We start from the raw sequence: 21,600 nt of genomic DNA, 5'->3' as shown, positions 1-21,600 counted from the left end.
AATGTTTTTTTTTGTGGATGATAATGTAATGGTGCACCCGCCTGCGCTGACGGTTTACGCTGGCGGGGCACCAGTGGAAGATGTTAAGATGAGCATGAGGTCAGGTCAGTTAGTACATCGTGACAAATTCATCAAGAATTTATCGCGATGGTTTCCAGGGGGTACCGCGTGGAGGTCAATCTGACATGTATATTGCTAGCATTATGTTCATCAGTCCACATTATTAGGAATTTTAATTCCCCCTTCCTCCAAAAAATGAGATTATTAATCACAAAATGTAATTGATTCTGAATAATTATAAATGTACCATTTTATTAATCAATTAGGTATATACATATATTACGGCCTCAATGGTCTAACAGTTTAGCACTCCGCTTTAGTTCGCTAATCGCGGGTTCGATTCCTCGCACAGTACAATGCAATTTGTATTCATGATTATGATTGCTTGTATCGATCTGAATGTTCTCTACGTATAATAAGCATGTATTTTCAAAAATATATATCTAAGTTTTAATATCTGTTGTCTAGTACCCATAACACAAGCTCTGCTTACCATGGCACTAGATGGCGCTGTGTTAATTGTCCAGGGATAACCCCGGACATATCTATAAAAAATAATAAAAATATATTGAATTATTATAATGCACGTAATTATTTTATTTAATTTCAACTCTAATATAAATATATAAATAAAAATAAACAATTATTTATTTATTCACTTTTAAATAAAATAATTACGTGCAATATGATAAATCAATATTATTTTAGACTTGGATATACAATTTGACAATGACAACCAAAGAATATAGTGGAAATATCTTTAAATATATTTAAAAACATCTGTTAAATCATATTTATTTAGCAAAGCCTCACTAATCACTCACTAAACGATTATTTAAATAGTAGTTCATGCACGTGATTTTCAAACCACATATATATACAAAAAATGTAAATAAACTGGCTTTAATAAAAAAAGAAACTCCGTTGAATTTCTTGCTAGTTCTTCTGAATTAAATCTGCATAGGTAAAAAATATAAATTACTATAAACTTGACGTTCATAAGCAGCTAAAATGTCCTAAACCAATAAATGATTTATTAATTTGATGCAATCTTAATGCAAATAATAAAACACTATCGTATCGTATCGTATCGTATGTTGGACTCCATTCTCCGCAATTAGCCTCACATTCGGGCCGTTGTGCGTGTAGAGCCAGACTACTAAAGTAGCCAGCCAAGCTCCTCCCAAAAGCGCAGAAGACTCCTGGTGTCTTCGCAGGCTTCACGGAGCGACCTCACCGTTCCGAGGATTTGTTTTCGTTGTTGGGCCACTGCCGTGCACTCCAGGATTACGTGAGCCGCCGTTTCTTCAGCTTCAAAGCAGCCCCGACAAAGGGGGCTGTCTGTAGCATCAATTTTGTATAAGTGTTTGTTTAAGGAACAATGGCCCGTTATTGTCCCTATCATTATTTTGAGGTTTTGTCTATCTAGATTAAGTAGACGTGTTGTTAACCGATGGTTCGTTTTTGGAATTGCCACTTTAGATTGTTTGCAATCAGTGGTCAAAACACTATCATAAACCAATTTAGTATGTTGTAGTACAACATACTTAATTGGTTTATGATATGTACAACTATAAATTTGTTTATGTTAGTTTAGAACTGGCCAATCAGAAATGTATATTTTTTAAATAACTATTTAATTACATAGTTATTTTATTGTACATTCTTGCTTATACTTCAATAATAATAATCTCAGGACAATTCACACAGCGCCATCTAGACCCAAGCTAGCTAAAGCTTGTGTTACGGGTACTAGACAACTGATACAAATACATAGATAATTTTTTTTCGTAAATACATACATATTATATATAGAAAACACGCAGGCAGATACAAACAATCATACTCTTGAATACAAATGTTTGTGCCGTGCGAGGAACCGCACCCGCGACCATCGGACGTGAAGCGGTGTACTAGACCGCTAGACCACCGAGGTCGTCATATCTTGACAGTCGTTCCTAGTATATGTCTCCGTATTCCAAGTCTTTTTTTTTTATTCTTTAATGCACAATAGAACTTGTACAAAGGCGAGCTTAATGCTGTATGGCATTCTCCACCAGCTGACCTTTAGGTATACAGAAAACGTTGTGGGGCAGTTATATTTGTCTGTCTTTTTGTGTATTTTCTTTTCACCTATAAACATTGAACAAGGATCGGTACTATATTATTATTCTTTAAGTATAACGCTAGTCCTGGACTTTTTCTAAGTCCACTAAATTCCATATTATTTCTTAATAACGTCTTTTGTTTGTGGTACAAACATTTGTGCATATATGGCAATGTACCGAACAAACGCCGATAGTGTTGTAACAAAAAACACAAATGGTGAGAGACACGCTGTCGAGTTCGTGACAGAATGCGCGTGCGCACCGGCTGTGCATAAATAGAGATGTTATGTCTATCGATGTTTAGTTTCTTTTATTTAAATTATATCATCAGTCCCCTCCGATCGATCCCCCGTTCAATTCAAACGGGGATCGAAATTACGACGGCCCGAGTAGCGGTTCGAACCCCTAGCGGTGCCCTCAGACTAAAGTCGTATCCGTCAGGCGGGAGTTGGCCTTCAGCCGCTCCATAAGTCCTTCCGCGGATTTGGTGCCATCTGCACTCCCCCTATCGTCCGGTGAAGCTGTAAAGGCCAGCTGCGGGCCAACAGCATTAGAGAGGTCCAAAAAAGAAAATTAAAATATATGTATAATTAGTAAAAATCATGGGATCTTACCACGTTTTATTTTTATTAAGTAGACTAACTATACTGTTTTAAATAATGGCCACATATTTAAAACAGTATATAATAATAATATGCCTGGACAATTCACACAGTACCATCTACTCCTAAATTAAACAGTGCTTGTGTTATAGGTATTATACAAGTGATAGATATACATAAATACATACATAATATACATAGAAAACATCCAGACCAATACAATCAAGTTTATGAGTACAAATGTTTGTACTATGCGAGGAATCGAACCCGTGACAATGAATAGCAATGTAAGTGGTCTGACATATGCTAATGGTAGCGGAATGAATCATCATCACTACATAGTATAAAGAAAAGTCGCGGTCGCTGCCTGTCCGTCCCTATGTATGCTTAAATCTTTAAAACTACGCAACAGATTTTGAAGCGATTTTTTCTTAATAGATACAGTGATTCTAGATGAAGGTTTATATATATAATACATATACACCCGTGCGAAGCTAGGGCGAGTAGCTAGTTAAATTAATATAAATCGATTAAGTGAAACGGCCTTCAGAAATAACACCTAATTCGAAAAAATAACCTAATCTTAATCATATTAAAATCGTTTTAACAATGACAAATGTTGCATTAAAATATTAATTTTATATCTATTTAAATATATGTGTGTGACTATCGATATCGATAAATGAAAACTCGCATCAATATTTGAATATTACGTCAAGTCGGAGTGCGTTGGGCGCGAGTTTCGAATCTTAACGAGCAACTTACCATGCGGTTAACAAATAAATATAACATGTATACTATACACTATTATGGTACAAACACACTATCAACTACAGATAAACAAGGACAGCAGTTACTTATACCACAGATTATTACATAAGTATGTATGTTACAATAATATTATATAGTATAAATATACTATGTAATATTATGTTAAACTGTGCTTATATTAACTATAGTATAAGTAACTTCTGTCCTTGTACAGACATATATTAATTTATGCTTATTTTTCATTTATGTCAATAGATTCTTAAATTATTTATTTTATATTATAAAAAAATATCAGTTGATAAATCATCTGATATTCTTTAAAAATTGGCCAATAGATTATTAATTATTTTTTTTATATTAAAAAAAGGAAATTCTGTTGCGTTTTCTGCCAGTTCTTCTCAATTGAATCTGTATACTGAACTGGATGGTAGGAAAAAACTATTAATACAAAAAAAATTACGTTAATAAGCGGCTAAAATGGCCTACATGAATAAATTATTTATGATTTGATTTGATGGGTAACAAGGCCTATATCTTAGTGTACCTGTACCTATAATATACGCCAAGTCATAATATATAGGTAGTAATGATATTTATAGATGATAATCGAAAATTCTATAAGTGCGGAACTTAAAAAAGAAACATTATAATATACATTTATTTTGCACTCGAATACAATACCCCCAACTGAAGTTTTAATAATGTATTACCGGTACACTACCAAAATCCAAGTTCAGTATTTTAAACTGAATTAAAAAAAGACAACATATACTTTACTATACTATTTATGTAGTACACATACTATAGACCTAGTGTCGTGTACCACAAATGCATGCCCTTATACACAATTAATGGAACAGCTCGACGACTCCATGCAACTGAGTCAAGGTCTTAGAAATCTCGCTGCGATCTCACAGACCCACCTACTTGACTGACTGCAGTATGAGAAAATTGCTACGATTTGAATATGGAATACTGTTCAAATAGAAATTAAAAAATAATGCATTCTAGAAGGAGGTTTCTATGATGGAGAATGATATTTTTCCTTTTTTGTAAATCAATACATACTTCGTACATTGTTTGTATCGGTCTGGGTGTTTCCTATGTAATATACTTAGAAAACACCCAGACCGATACAAACAATCATACTCATGAATACAAATGTTTGTACCGTGCGAGGAATCGAACCTGCGACCGTCGGAATTAAAGCGGTGTGCTAAACCGCTAGACCACCGAGGCCTACATAAATGTGGCTTTAGAAATCAGTCAAATTGACAAGCTCATTTTTTAAAATCATCGGTCTTCTGTTAGGAACATTAATCATGAAGATCTCGCTTTTATCCCGTTGTATGTAATTTTACAGTCACGCACACGTGACCCAACTGTAAACTGTGAGCAATTACCCGTGAAAATAACGTAGCGACATACACCAAAGTACTTTAAATTACCAAAATATTAATAACTAGTTGATACTCGTGATTTCGTCTGCTTTTTCTAGGTAAAAGATAGTCTGCCACCAGAGCTGGGGTAGAATCATCATCTCAGCCCGGAAGACGTCCACTGCTGAACAAAGGCCTCCCCCAAAGATCTCCACGACGATCGGTCCTGCACTACTCGCATCCAATGCCTCCAGCGATCTTGACCAGATCGTCGGTCCACCTTGCAGGAGGCCTTCCCACGCTGCGTCTTCCAGTCCGCGGTCGCCACTCGACTTTACTGCATGGTGGGGTAGAATGCACATGCGAAACCCCTGGATTCGATATAAGCGCTCGTAGGTACACCATGTGGTTTTTAGAGGGTAAAAGTCTCACACACCACCCCGCTATCCCTCCAGCAGGGTTTTGAAGATTTTCCACACGTTAAAAAACCCTGACGACCCCATAACTTCAACCTCCCCACGGGGGCCCGTGGGGAGGTTGAAGTTATGGGGTCGTACCCGTTCCGCCCCGACCACACTTTTACACACACACACGACACCGTCCCAAACACATCATACGCGCCCAGGCGCTCCACACCGGCACATAAATAGTATTATTATGTATTAAAATTTAAACTTAATGTTGTTTTTTTAATGGATGATGCACACGCCTGTGCTATCGCTGTACGCTAGCAGCGGAGAATAGATGGATGTTTGTTTTGTTACTCTCACGCAAAAACTGCTCAACAGATTTTGATGAAACTTTATAGTATACTGACCCCGCAAACGGTGTTTTGTCATAAAATTAAAATTGTTATTAAATACGCATTGATGGTAGAAGAGTGAACATTTGGGGTTGTATGTATTTTTTATACCACATTAAAAAAATTGATGGCGAAAGATGGACAACTCTTATCACTTAGGGGTATGAAAAATAGATAGTAACCATTTCTCAGACTTACTGAGTATGCTTATAAAATTTTACAAAAATCGGTCAAGCCGTTTCGTAGCAGTATGGTACTAACATTTACAATGTTACTACCATACACGAGAATTTTATATATACGATTATCAGAATTAGCGTTTAAATAAGTATTATAATATTATATTATAATAAAAATTTATATATAATATAAATAATTATAAAATTATATAATAATAGGTCACTAACTTATTAATTTATACATCAGAATAACACATAGGCCATTAATTTCCACGTGGGTGAAAACGCAGGCACAGCTAGTAGCTGGTAACCAATAAATTAAAAAGCAAAGATAATTCATCTAGATAGCTACATGTTGTAGAAAAATAAACTCCACTAATCGATTAACGTTTATATTAATTAGCATAGCAAAAAAAGAGCCTAGCGATTCGAAAAAATCAACCATCTCCCGCTGTTTTGTTAATAATGTTGCCAATGCTTTACAGCTTGCTATTGTATTTTAGACTGTACTACCAAGCCATAGGGAACTATTTTCCACGATATTGTCAACATACAATTTGCGTGAGCAATTATGCATAAAGATTGCAAACAATAATTATAAAGCAATACCTAATTTCAAAAACTACTTACAGATTTCTCAGAAATAAATTCGCAAAAAAATAATAAAATTTTGCAATCGACAGACAGTATTTATAACTAGTGACGCAAAAACTGACTAAAATCATGAGAATCTAAAAAGACATGACCCTAAAATCATGAACCATATCGGAGCAGTGGTGGTCATGGTAAAAACGGTCGATGATGGTAATATTGACTGACTGACTGACGACATATGTAAGCAGTTTGAATTTCTACACAAACCTCTTTCGATCGACCCCCATCCAATTCAAACGGGGATCGAAATTAAGGCTTAAGCCAGTTTTTTTTATGGATGATAATGGAATGGTACACTCGCCTGCGCTAACGGTTTACGCTGGCGGGGCACCAGTGGATGATAAGATGAACATGAGGTCAGGTCAGTTAGCCAATCGTGATAAATTTACCAGAAATTTATCGCGATTGTTTCCAGGGGGAACCGCGTGGAGGTCAACCTGACATGGGACATTGCTAGTAATGGTATTATGAGTCCACATTACTAAGAATCCCCTCACCCGGTTCGAACCGGTGGTTTATTTGTGTCATTTTCACACATATTAAAACAATTTTAATGTGTTTTTTATGTTCCTAACTGGAAGGGCAAAATAGAGGTAATAATGATAACTCCGATGGAAATGGGAACTCTGTACTCGCTGTAACTATATATGTATACACTGAAATATGTAATGCGTCAAGACTCTTACAAAGCAATTTGCTCGGCGATTGGAATAGGCATACCTAGTACCTCGGTACATATCGCTGTTGTGTTATTATTTATATTAAAACTGAATAAATATTATTATTGGACATATGTATATATATCGTATCTTTATGTATATTGTATTAGTATCTGTTTTTTGGACATTACATTTTTATGTTTAGTTTCAATTATTTATTACATTTTTATTAAATTATTATTTGCACAATTTGACCCCACTCAAGACTTTCTATGTCACGCTGTATTGGGTTGACTGGAAGAGATCTCTTTTAGAGATAAGTCTTCCTTTGTTAACATTATTTCTAATTAATATACTTATAAAATGTATTTAAATGCAATAAAGAATATTTATAATAAACTAGCTTTTGCCCGCGGCTTCGCTCGCGTTAATTTATCCCCTTAGGGGTGGAATTTATCAAAATTCTTTCTTAGGAGATGCCTACGTCATAGTAGCTTTATGTATGCAAAGTCTCACAAAGTCTCAGCCCGATTGGTTTAAAATTCACAGTTTCATACAAACTTTCAACCCCTATTTTATCCCCTTGGGGGTAGAATTAATCAAAATCCTTCTTAGCGAATGCCTACGTCATCGGGCTGAAATTTAGCATGCAGGTAGATGACCTGCATGCCAAATTTCAGCCCGATCCGTCCAGAGGTTTGGGCTGTGCGTTGATAGATCACTATGTCAGTCACCTTTGAGTTATATATATTTAGATGTTAGAGCATAAAGCAGGATCATCAGCTATACTTGTGAACGGGTGGTGCTTGTTGACTGGTACGCTCTGATAACTAATTTATTATGTTTCTCAAGTAACTATTTGATTAGTAGACATAAAATTTTAAAAATGTAGTTAGAATTGAGTGCCGTTGTTTAAAAGACAAACAACCGAGTCACTTGGTCATTGTCGTTATGCTAAATGTTTTCCTAATATATGATAGATTAAAAAAATACTATCAAAGTGTATTATTGGGAAGTTTCAGAAATGATACGTCAATGCAGCAGTACTTTTATTTTATTCCTTTTTTTCAAATTACACTCCACATAAATTGCGTCGCTATACATTCACGTCTGGTCGTCTCGGTCGCCTCGAAAAAAAGAGAGCACGGCCCCCTCCCTTCTTGTTCCCGGCCTCTTTATCATCATCATCATCATCATTATCTGCTTCTTCCTTATCCCATTTATTTGTGGTCGGCGTAATATGTTTTTCGCTTCCATTCATCCCTGTTCGCAGTCATCGCGTTATTTACTTCCTTTCTTACCATATCATCTTTCACACAGTCCATCCATCTCTTTTTCGGCCTTCCTCTGCCCTTATAACCATCCACATTCCCGGCCACCAACATCACGTGACTCACTATGGTTCCAAATTTGAAATGTAAGTAACAAACTAGTCAACTGAGTGTTCTTTATGTATTGAAGCTAACAGTATGTTTATGAAAGTGTTTATATTAATTTTATTTCAATAAAGATTATTTCTATTTCTATTGTGGATACATTGTTCGTTCCGACCATTAACTTTTATAATCATAAAAGTTCATGAACAAAATAATTGAAATGTGACGCTAAACATACGGTTTTATGTCGTTTGCACATAAAATAAGTAAATGTAATTTATTACTGAGACCTATATCCATAGGTTTATCAATATATTTTAAACTAGTTATGCCTGTGACTTCGGGTACGTGTATATTTAGAGACGACATTATGGATGGCAAATAAAACGATAACAATAACAAAAATATTATCATTACATAGTATAAAACAAAGTCGCTGTCGCTGTCTGTCCGGAACGGACAGAACGGATTTTGAAGCGGTTTTATATATTAGATAGAGTGATTCAAGAGGAAGATTTATATGTATAACTAGCTATTTCCGCGACTTGGTCCGCGTGGAATATAACTTTATTTTTCTAAATTAAAAGTAGCCTTACTCCTTATTACATCAGTTACCTGCCAATAAAAGTCCCGTCAAAATCGGTCCAGCCATTTCAGAGATTAGCCGGAACAAACAGATAAACAAAAATAGTAAAAAATGTTATTTTGGTGTATGTACCGTATTTATATTCATATGCATGTAGTAAAAACGGTTATTACAATATTACAAACAGACACTGCAATTTTATTTATATGTATAGATGCTAGTTTTATTAACAAAGTAATGAAATTCTTGTATTTCTTTTAATATAGTGCGGGGGGATGCCTCACTTGCCTCAACTTTCTTTAGACTATATGTTTACCATATTTAGTATTAATAACAGATTCAAATGTTCTATTGAAAATTCGTCCTAATTCCTTATTTTTTTTACTTGAAAACTTAGCACGCAAACAGACAGATAAATGATTTCTCTTCTTGCAGACTACAGAAAGAACCCGCCTTTTATAACTATTCTAATGCTGGCCGTAGTTGATAACGGCATCAAGTTCAAACGGCAGCGATCTTTCATGCTCTGCTAATCGCAAATTACGATATAATTTTCACTTTTATTCCTCCAAATATATGAACGTAGAGCGAAAGTGAAATTACATGCAACTCATCTTGAAGTCAAACAAATATAATATCTACCTGCTCATTATAAATACTTTCGCTGATCATCTAATTACAATATTACCGTTTTATGTAACATAATCATTATTTCAATCCACTACATCTCTTACTAGATAATTATATAAAAAAAAGATAAAATATAACATTCCTACGTTTTTGTTATACTACTCTAATGCTGTCGGGCGCAGCTGGCCTTTACAGCTTCACCGGATGATAATTCCTATCTTGTATGGATCTATATGAATGAATAAACATGTATATATCTGTATTATTGTAATCATCTACAATATTATTAAAATAGAGTTAGAGCTCTTCTCAATTCTTCTTGTCACAAACTATTATACATCTCTGATTGGTGGCAATTCTTTTTAAAACTATAAATGCGAAAGTTTATAAGTATGGATGGATGATGTTTTTACTCCTATACCACACACACAACACCGTCCTCGCCGGAGAAGACGACAACCTTACGACGGGGACGGGGATCGAAATTACGACGGCCTGGATCGAGGTTCGAACCCTAGTGGTGCCCTCAGACTAAAGTCGTATCCGTCAGGCAGGAGTTGACCTTCAGCCGCTTCATAAGTCCTTCCGCGGGTTTGGAGTACCATCTGCACTCGCCCCCTTACGTCCGGTGAAGCTGTAAAGGCCAGCTGCGGCCAACAGCATTAGAGTAGTCCGCAAAAAAAACTCCTATACGCAAAAACTATTGGCTATTGGACGGATTCTGATGAAACTTTGCAATGATATAGCTTATGTTTTATATAGCATTAACATTCTGTTTTTTTTTATATTACTACTATTATGTTACCCTACACAATTTGCATTATTGTTTTAGATCAATATAAAAAATATATACACCAGAATAACAAATAGACTGTTAACTTAAAAAGATATTATGCAAATTGGTCGAAATACAACGATAAATGTCAAGTAAGTGTGATGCAGATGAAGGTGTTCGGATCAGCTAGTACAGACATAATAATACGATTTGTTTTGTATTGTTATCACGTCAGTGTACTTTATAATGTTTTTTCTAGTATAGAACTTGTTGCACTTCAAAGTGAACACTATAAATTGACGTGAATATGAATCTGTTTTGTTGTATGGTGCACCACATCACACGTAACAACTGATAGTAAATTGATATCGATACGCCCACCAGATGAGTACAGTCACCAATAATAACCTATAAATTATTATTATTATTTGTTTTTCAAAGTACAGTCACCAATCGCCCAACTGGGCCCCGAACCCATCTGTGGCGTGCCTCGATGCCTAAAACTGGGACATCTCAAATGAAGGCTACTCGAACAAATATTCCAATAGACTATTGCTATTGAGTAAAAACAACATATGCATTATGACTAGGGCCCTCACAGGATACTGCAAGTTGAACAAACATATGGCAAAACTGAAGAGGAAATGCCACTACACATCCTATGTGGTTGTAGCCCACTTTGGAAAGTTTCCTGAGGAGATAAAAACTATCGCTCCTAAGAATATCCTTCAATTCTTGTCTCTGACGGGTCTAGGTAGCGAACTTTGAAAAGGGCGAGCACAATAGATCTTTGTAGGTCGGTAGGTAGGTCCGTACACCTGAGAATAGCCCAAACAACCCAATAAAAAAACAGTCACCAATAATAATAACAATATTAAACCTATATATATTAGTTTCTTTTTCATTAATACAAAACAGTTACACTTTACATGTTATCTTATTTGTTTGCATTAGGAATATCTAAAAAAATATCCTGTTCACCTCTGTGGTATAGCAATTGAACATACTGCCTCACGATTTAGTAGTCACTAGTTCGATACCGACACAAGTCATTACCAAAATCCAAAGAATATCCTGATGACTTCTGTGGTGTAGATTGAACATACTGCCTCACGATTTAATGGTCACTAGTTCGATCCCGGCACAATGTAAACTTTTATATTTATGAGTATGACTGCCTGTTCCTTAACAAATTAGGTGTGTTCCACTCGTATATAAACTATATATTTAGACAGAGATGAACTTCTTAGCATTCCTTGGATTCACCGTACGGATGCTGGGTCCATTGTATAACTGAGATATAAACTCCGAGCAGTTCCAGGGACTTGTCAGCCGAATGTAAGTTCCATAAACCACAAATATTTAAGTATTTCTGTCAAATGTTCACTCCCGGAGAGTGAGTCAAAAATATAACTAAAGAGTTTAATATCGACCAGACTTCGAACTCCGAACCCTTGAATCCAAGTCGGGGTTATTACTTTATTAGCCACTAAGGTTCTGAACCTCCATTCTTCACTATCGCCAAACATCATCAGACTCCATTTTGTTATTGAAATGAATTATAAAATATTAAGAATTTACGTAAGAAGTTTCCCATGCAGTTTTTTTTTAATTCGATTAATAAATTAGTGTTATAAATTAGATTATCTGATTATTGAATCAAAGATTGCAGGGTCAAACCGGGTCAAATGTTTACCAATAGACACCTAAAACGAAACAAAGGTACGTTTCGTTCCGTATTAAAAATATGATTCACAAAATAATTTTCATAAGATGTTACGATATAGGTAAGTGTTATTGCTATAAAGTTTTAATATTTCGATTTTTTAATAAACCCGGTGGTATAGCGGTTTAGCGCCTCAGTTTTGATAGTTACGGGTTCGATTCCTCGCAAAATGCAAACGTACTCATGAATATGATTGTTTGTATTGGTATAGGTGTATATTTCCTCCAATGCAAACGTATTCACGAGATATGATTATTTTTTGTCTGGGTGTATTTTATGTATATGTTAGGTATTTATAAAAAAAAACTTTACTTCAGATGGTCGCAGGTTCGATTCCTCGAACGATACAAATATTTGTACTCAAAAGTATGATTGTTTATATCGGTCTGTGTATTTTCTATGTATACTATGTATGTATTTACAAAAAAAAGGATTCTTTATATCTTGAAGGATGGAGACCAAGACGACGAGCAAAGAAAACGGCACCTATATAGTCGCAAAATAATGGTATAATAGTGACTTTTTTTTTTATACTACTATGGTGGCAATCAAGCATACGGCCCATCTGATGGCAAATGGTTACCGTAGCCTATGAACGCCTGAAACACCAGGGGTATCACTTGCGCGTTGCCGACCCTTAAGAAACCTTAATATACCCTTCTTGAAAAACCCCATGCTGTAGTCTCGTGGGAAAACGTCGGCAGGAGGAAACTCCTCTGAAACCGCACTGTTCGCGACCACTTAGGTTCCAGTGTGTGGGGATGAATTCCCTGTCGATGGCGAGCGGTGCGGTGGTAAAAGGTGGCTGTCGGCATCATGTCGAACAATTCCTCAGAACACAGTCCGTTGTATAATCGGTAGAACACACAAAGCGAGGCGAAGTCTCGCCTCAAGCTGAGTGGCTCGATACCGCGAGAGAGATTGGGATCATCGACAATTCTCATAACACGTCTCTGAACCGAGTCAAAATATTAATGTCATATAAAAACAATATAATATTATAAAAAATATAGGCAAAAAAAAGGTTTATAAAACAGTTTTCAACAATATGACAACAACTGATATAAATAGTTGAATCCTTTTTTGCCACACCACGCCTTACCCATAACACAAGCTCTGCTTAGCTTGGAACTAGATGGCGCTGTATGGATATTTTTATATGGATGATAATGGAATGATGCACCTGCCTGCGATAACGGTTTACGCTGGCGGGGCATCAGTGGAGGATTTAAAAAGCATGAAGACAGGTAAGTTAATTTTTCCAGGCAATTTACAGGGGGAATCAATCAGGTATGGATGGTCCAGGTATATTAATATTATTAACGCTGTGCCCGCGGCTTCATCCACATGAAATTTGTAGACTATATTCCTTCTAATGTATAAGATATATTACTGTAAAGTTTTATCAAAATCTGTTAGGATTTTTTTGCGTGAAAGAGTAACCAGACTATATTTTAGATATGCTCTTTCTTTTTTGTATAAATGTATTTTTGTATTTATGCATGGAACCTTTATAAAAATAGCGTAACATTCATTTATTTTTATTTTTAAAAGAAACATGTATTTCACATCCGTCCATACTCACAAACTTTCGCGTTTATAATATTACCACAGATAACATAATATAAAATTGGACCGACTGATCTGAGTTATTCTTAAGAAATAAGGAGATAAACTACAGAGGGAAAGTGTCTTAAACTATAAACTACAAGGAGTACTTACAAAACTAATAAGGAAGCGGCGATTGAGAGCGACTCTTGCGCAACGTACCACATCGTTCCAGTAGAACAGGATTCCGGTATGTTTCAATGAGATCATATGGGAAACGAGACGAATGTGTGTCGTGTACTTGGACTTGATTTTACTATTGAATTATTCTCAGATTGGGAGCAATCTGGGATCAATTGGGAGCAATCTATAACGTCGCTGCTACTGAAGGGGGGAGGGGGAGGGGGGGGGGGAGATAGGAAAGAAATAAAACTGGAGATTTAACTAAATTACTACTAATTATTTAGTACTTAACTATTTTTTTGTTATACATGTAACTTATATTATGTAGGGAAGGGGGGAATGGGATGAGACGTAATACTGAAGATATATAATTATTGACTAAATTTGTTATTGTTTATTATTATTACTATTACTTATATACTTATATTTTATACTATTACTATTATATACATCATTAATTAACAGTCAATACAAATTAATATTTCAATACTTTTTTATATACGTTTTGTACGCTATCAAAATTTTATTTCAATGTACAGTCTTTTGTCCCTTTCTTTTAAATTAAGAAATTAACGCGAAAGATAATGACAAAACAATTCAATGGTTAATGCAAGATACTTAAGTTGTACACATAATATATTGCCAAAGAACAGTACAACCGGTCGTTACTCACTTCGGATTTAATACATACATACATATAAAATGCACGTCGAGAGTAACCTACTTTCGTTGCAATAAAATATTTACATTCAAAACAACAACAGATCATACAAACGTCATTCATCTCTAACAAAAGACTACGAAGTCTAGTAAATAATTATAAAAAGTTATAACGTACAGAAAGAATACAATAATAGCTACTCGCCCCGGCTTCACACGGGTGTACATGTATCATATACATATATAAACCTTCCTCTTGAATCACTCTATGTATTAATAAAACCGCTTCAAAATCCGTTGCGTAGTTTTAAAGATTTAAGCATACATAGGGACAGACAGACAGCGACAGCGACTTTGTTTTACATATACTATGTAATGATTGGTATTAAATTGACAAAGTTAAACAAATTACTTACGTGCCGGATAATAATTTGTTGTATAGTAATAAACCTATATGAATAAAGATGTTTTGATTTGATTGTTTTTTTTAAACGTACCATTTCAAGTCTACCTTCACGCGGTTCCTCCTGGAAACTAAGTAATTTCATCACGATGGGCTCACTGACCTGACCTCATTCATCATCCTCCACTGGTGCCCCGCCAGCGCATATCGTTAGCACAGGTACTCACCTGCACCATTCTATTGTCATCCATCAAAATAATCTACCGAATTATTAATACACTCACACACACACACTCACACACACTGCAAGTAAATGATGATAAGCTTAAGTTAATGCGTTATTTGATTGGCTTTTGTAATTTGTAATTCTAATAATTGTAAGGGAGAGAACTGGTGCCTAAAATACAAGTTTCTATTTAGTTTAGGGAACAATTTAAAACAACTATTTATAAATATTATGTGCAAAATAAAAATTATTATTATTATTATAAACCGGATCGCTTCGGAAGAAATTTTCGAAATGATATTGAGTACTGTAACAAAATCTATGGATTTTGTTGCTTGAAGGACTAGAAGTAAACAAAGAGACAGGCTCTTCGTTTAGCATAAAGTAGACCATCCGTCGCCCGTAAAAATGTATTATTATTATTATAAACTATTTGGAAGAAATTCTCGAAATGATATTGAATACTGTAACAAAATCTATGGATTTTGTTGCTTGAAGGACTAGAAGTAAACAAAGAGACAGGCTCTTTGTTTAGCATTAAGTAGACCATCCGTCGCCCGTAAAAATTTATTATTATTATTATAAACTATTCGGAAGAAATTCTCGAAATGATATTGAATACTGTAACAAAATCTATGGATTTTGTTGCTTGAAGGACTAGAAGTAAACAAAGAGACAGGCTCTTTGTTTAGCATTAAGTAGACCATCCGTCGCCCGTAAAAATTTATTATTATTATTATAAACTATTCGGAAGAAATTCTCGAAATGATATTGAATACTGTAACAAAATCTATGGATTTTGTTGCTTGAAGGACTAGAGGTAAACAAAGAGACAGGCTCTTTGTTTAGCATTAAGTAAACCATCCGTCGCCCGTAAAAATTTATTATTATTATTATAAACTATTCGGAAGAAATTCTCGAAATGATATTGAATACTGTAACAAAATCTATGGATTTTGTTGCTTGAAGGACTAGAAGTAAACAAAGAGACAGGCTCTTTGTTTAGCATTAAGTAGACCATCCGTCGCCCGTAAAAATTTATTATTATTATTATAAACTATTCGGAAGAAATTCTCGAAATGATATTGAATACTGTAACAAAATCTATGGATTTTGTTGCTTGAAGGACTAGAAGTAAACAAAGAGACAGGCTCTTTGTTTAGCATTAAGTAGACCATCCGTCGCCCGTAAAAATTTATTATTATTATTATAAACTATTCGGAAGAAATTCTCGAAATGATATTGAATACTGTAACAAAATCTATGGATTTTGTTGCTTGAAGGACTAGAGGTAAACAAAGAGACAGGCTCTTTGTTTAGCATTAAGTAAACCATCCGTCGCCCGTAAAAATTTATTATTATTATTATAAACTATTCGGAAGAAATTCTCGAAATGATATTGAATACTGTAACAAAATCTATGGATTTTGTTGCTTGAAGGACTAGAAGTAAACAAAGAGACAGGCTCTTTGTTTAGCATTAAGTAGACCATCCGTCGCCCGTAAAAATTTATTATTATTATTATAAACTATTCGGAAGAAATTCTCGAAATGATATTGAATACTGTAACAAAATCTATGGATTTTGTTGCTTGAAGGACTAGAAGTAAACAAAGAGACAGGCTCTTCGTTTAGCATTAAGTAGACCATCCGTCGCCCGTAAAAATTTATTATTATTATTATAAACTATTCGGAAGAAATTCTCGAAATGATATTGAATACTGTAACAAAATCTATGGATTTTGTTGCTTGAAGGACTAGAAGTAAACAAAGAGACAGGCGACATCCATCGCCCGTAAAAATTTATTATTATTATTATAAACTATTCGGAAGAAATTCTCGAAATGATATTGAATACTGTAACAAAATCTATGGATTTTGTTGCTTGAAGGACTAGAAGTAAACAAAGAGACAGGCTCTTCGTTTAGCATTAAGTAGACCATCCGTCGCCCGTAAAAATTTATTATTATTATTATAAACTATTCGGAAGAAATTCTCGAAATGATATTGAATACTGTAACAAAATCTATGGATTTTGTTGCTTGAAGGACTAGAAGTAAACAAAGAGACAGGCTCTTTGTTTAGCATTAAGTAGACCATCCGTCGCCCGTAAAAATTTATTATTATTATTATAAACTATTCGGAAGAAATTCTCGAAATGATATTGAATACTGTAACAAAATCTATGGATTTTGTTGCTTGAAGGACTAGAAGTAAACAAAGACACAGGCTCTTTGTTTAGCATTAAGTAGACCATCCGTCGCCCGTAAAAATTTATTATTATTATTATAAACTATTCGGAAGAAATTCTCGAAATGATATTGAATACTGTAACAAAATCTATGGATTTTGTTGCTTGAAGGACTAGAAGTAAACAAAGACACAGGCTCTTTGTTTAGCATTAAGTAGACCATCCGTCGTCGGTAAAATTTATTATTATTATTATAAACTATTCGGAAGAAATTCTCGAAATGATATTGAATACTGTAACAAAATCTATGGATTTTGTTGCTTGAAGGACTAGAAGTAAACAAAGAGACAGGCGACATCCATCGCCCGTAAAAATTTATTATTATTATTATAAACTATTCGGAAGAAATTCTCGAAATGATATTGAATACTGTAACAAAATCTATGGATTTTGTTGCTTGAAGGACTAGAAGTAAACAAAGAGACAGGCTCTTCGTTTAGCATTAAGTAGACCATCCGTCGCCCGTAAAAATTTATTATTATTATTATAAACTATTCGGAAGAAATTCTCGAAATGATATTGAGTACTGTAACAAAATCTATGGATTTTGTTGCTTGAAGGACTAGAAGTAAACAAAGAGACAGGCGACATCCATCGCCCGTAAAAATTTATTATTATTATTATAAACTATTCGGAAGAAATTCTCGAAATGATATTGAATACTGTAACAAAATCTATGGATTTTGTTGCTTGAAGGACTAGAAGTAAACAAAGAGACAGGCGACATCCATCGCCCGTAAAAATTTATTATTATTATTATAAACTATTCGGAAGAAATTCTCGAAATGATATTGAGTACTGTAACAAAATCTATGGATTTTGTTGCTTGAAGGACTAGAAGTAAACAAAGAGACAGACTCTTCGTTTAGCATTAAGTAGACCATCCGTCGCCCGTAAAAATTTATTATTATTATTATAAACTATTCGGAAGAAATTCTCGAAATGATATTGAATACTGTAACAAAATCTATGGATTTTGTTGCTTGAAGGACTAGAAGTAAACAAAGAGACAGGCTCTTTGTTTAGCATTAAGTAGACCATCCGTCGCCCGTAAAAATTTATTATTATTATTATAAACTATTCGGAAAAAATTCTCGGAATGATTTTGAAAACTGTAACATAAACCCTAGCATGGCCGAAGAACAAGAAGGTAAACAAAGATGCAGAGATCTGATCAGAGGTCTGTTCAGGTTACAAACACTGATTAGACTTTTTGCTTTTGCAATAGCATATGATGGTGGCCACTCTACTCTCCCAAATTTGAATTTAAATGAATTTGTATTATTTTAAACATGTACAACATTTATTTGAAAAAACACGAGCTGAGTTTCTTGTCAGTTCTTCTCATTTCGAAATCATTCCGAACTGACGGTTGATTTGACATATCATAAGAATCTGTATACACCTACATGAATAAAGATAAATAATTTGAATAATGAATTTAATTTTGAAAGACTCTTTGAGACAAGCTCTTTGTTTAGCACTAAGTAGACCATCCGTCGCCGGTCGGTCCTGTCACGATTGCATTGTATTATTATATTGTAGTAAATAGTAGCGTCGAGAAGTGTGTGTCGTGATCGAGACGAGAGGAACGATCTTGGAGAAAGCGTGGAGAGCGCTGGACCGCAACGCGAGACCACGCGAGAAGAAACGGGTCCACGGGCACGCGGACACACGGGTGCATGAGTACTACAGTCTGTTTTTTTAATCCCGGAGACAAATTTGCCATTACCGATGTTGCCAGGCTTTTACATTTTTTAAATAGGGGTGTGGCACTATCGTAAATTAATATTAATTACCCATTTTTATGGGTTCATCATCATCATCATCATCGCAGTCCGGAAGACGTCCACTGCTGGACATAGGCCTCCCCCAAAGATCTCCACGAGATCTTTTATAGGTTACTCAGATATAATGTGCGAATGTTTTTTTTTTAATTGTGATGTTTTAAAAAAGTGTTGTGGAAATGTCATATAAAGCTTTAAAACGAATACGTTACAATAAAATCTTCCGATTAAACCAAACCGATATTGCAGGTTATCAGTTTATCAGAGTATAAACAAAACAGTGCTCAATATTGAAATGTACCGAAAATCATGGGTCTACTGTAAGACCTCTTATTTATTTTTTATTAAGTACCATCCATCCATGTTAATCTCGCGGCCATTTTTCTTTATAATTACCTTTTTCACGTATGACAGCCCCTCGTAAACATTCTGAAACAATAAACATATTACTTGAGTAATCCATACTGATACTTATATATCATTAGAAGATTTATCTGTTCTGTTTGTTATTTCTATATAACTAAACGTCTAAACCTAATGAATTTTGAAATGAAGTTAGATTGATAGATATACTATCTTTAACCCATAGTGTTTTTATTATTATTTTTTTATAACACAGGGGACAAACGAGCATGCGGCTCACCTGATGGTAAGTGATTACCGCCGCCCATTAGCACCCGCAACACCAGGGGAATAGCAAGTACATTGTCGGCCTTATAAAAAGGATTTTTTGGGTAATACTGACTTACCTTTTCTCCCATTTCATTCTCATCTTATCATCCTCCTGCCTTTAACGCAAGCAGGTTAGGGGAAAGGGGATTCTTAGTACTGTGGATTAATAACCCCATTGCTAGCAATGTACCATGCTAGGTTCAGCTCGCGGAGGAGGGTGAACCCCTTACCATCATGTTAAATTCCTGGTGAATTTGCCATGATGGGCTGACCTGACCTCATATTATCAGCCTCAACTAATATTCCCTTAATGCAAGCCAGTACACCATTCTCTCAAAAAAGGCAGCCGGATGCACCATTGATTACCATTCTCGGCCTCAGAGGTCTAGCGGTTTAGCAGTGTGCTTTACTTCCGATAGTTGCGGGTTCGATTCTTCGATATGATTGTTTATATCGATCTGGGTGATTTCTATATATATTATGTATGCATTAAAAAATATATCTAAGTATTTATATCAGTTGTCTAATACCCATAACACAAGTACTGCTTGCTTTGGAACTAGATGTCGTTTTTTGAATTGTCATAGGAAATTATTGTTATTTGTTAAGTGACTTAACTTCATTCTCGTCTCATCATCCTCCACTGGTGCCCACCAGCGTATACATACATACCTTTAGTCCAGGGATGTTAAGGAGATCCGTAACCGTAACCGAAACAATCGGATATCCTATATACAAAATATCCGTAACCGTAACCGAATCCGAAATAAAAGTATCAGATACTACCGGATAGGTGCGGAGCCTAAATGAGACACGTTATGTAACCATGTTATTACCTATTTGTATTTTACTATTAATATTCCTTAAAAACTAACGGATAATCCGAAATAATTTCTTATCTGCATCCGTATCCGGTATAATAATCATTCCTATATCCGAAACCTATCGGTATCCGAAATTTCGTATCCTTAACATCCCTGCTTTAATCCATACATTCCATTATCATCCATAAAAATATGTACACTAAAGTCTACATTTCAATCCATAGCTATATGTATATATGTACTTATATGAACAACATACACTATGCTAACACGTGTCGACGGAGAATAAGACGTAATAACATACGTTTGTTTTTCTCTTATTTATACTTACACAATATAAAAACTGCTAAATGTATGAATATTTTAATGATTTTCCGTAACCCCGACGTCGAGACCTATCACTTTATAATCTGTTTGTTATTTATGTTATTACTAGCTGATCCGCAACTTCGTCTGCATTACACTTACCATTATATTTCTCCCAATTTCCATAATATCATTTTAAATTATAGCCTATGTCTTAATCTGATGTATAACCTATATTACTGTAAAGTTTCATTAAAATCCGTTCAATACTTTTTGCGTGAAAGAGTAACAAACATCCATCTATACTCACAAACTTTCGCATTTATAATAATAATAAGATATAATATAATACCTCTAAAATAGTGATTATTTACTAGACCACTGTTGGTCCATGCAAGCATCAGATGGAAACTGCGAGACTATAATAAAATAAT

General features: G+C 34.8%; 1 protein-coding gene across 1 annotated transcript in view; it reads right to left on the bottom strand.

Annotated features, from left to right (window-relative positions):
* The window catches only part of LOC131843377 (uncharacterized), a 90,959-nt gene that overhangs the window by 29,014 nt on the left and 40,345 nt on the right, over positions 1-21,600 (bottom strand). The window contains exon 2 of the mRNA XM_059192005.1: positions 19,761-19,793. The gene's annotated coding sequence lies outside the window, so the exon portion shown is untranslated. The remainder of the gene's footprint in view (positions 1-19,760; positions 19,794-21,600) is intronic.

This window comes from Achroia grisella, unplaced genomic scaffold, assembly GCF_030625045.1.
Source record: "Achroia grisella isolate CSIRO2021 unplaced genomic scaffold, CSIRO_AGI_Agris_v1 utg3071, whole genome shotgun sequence".
Taxonomy (NCBI): domain Eukaryota; kingdom Metazoa; phylum Arthropoda; class Insecta; order Lepidoptera; family Pyralidae; genus Achroia; species Achroia grisella.
The sequence above is the reverse complement of the archived record's forward strand: the minus strand, read 5'-3'. Positions and strand labels throughout refer to the sequence as shown.